The sequence below is a fragment of the Mizuhopecten yessoensis genome, unplaced genomic scaffold (genome assembly GCF_002113885.1).
Source record: "Mizuhopecten yessoensis strain PY_sf001 unplaced genomic scaffold, ASM211388v2 scaffold10317, whole genome shotgun sequence".
Lineage (NCBI taxonomy): Eukaryota > Metazoa > Mollusca > Bivalvia > Pectinida > Pectinidae > Mizuhopecten > Mizuhopecten yessoensis.
In genome coordinates this window covers 7,005-7,237 of record NW_018408486.1, presented here as the reverse complement: position 1 = coordinate 7,237, position 233 = coordinate 7,005, and positions in this window count along the sequence as shown.

The window sequence follows — 233 nt, the reverse complement described above, 5'->3', positions numbered from 1 at the left end:
CATTGGCCCGAATATATCAGTTCAATATTGTTTCCCTTTAAAATATTACTCCTCAAAACCGCTGCAGGTATGTTTTATATAGTAGTAAATTAATACAAGGAAATATTTTCATCAAATGAATTTTCAGACAGGAAGAGAGAGAGGAAGAGAGGGAGAGAGAGAGAGGTTATTTAAATTTGTTTTTGTATTTTATTAATGACTTGTGTATTTTGTGTATTTCTTTTATATTTCTG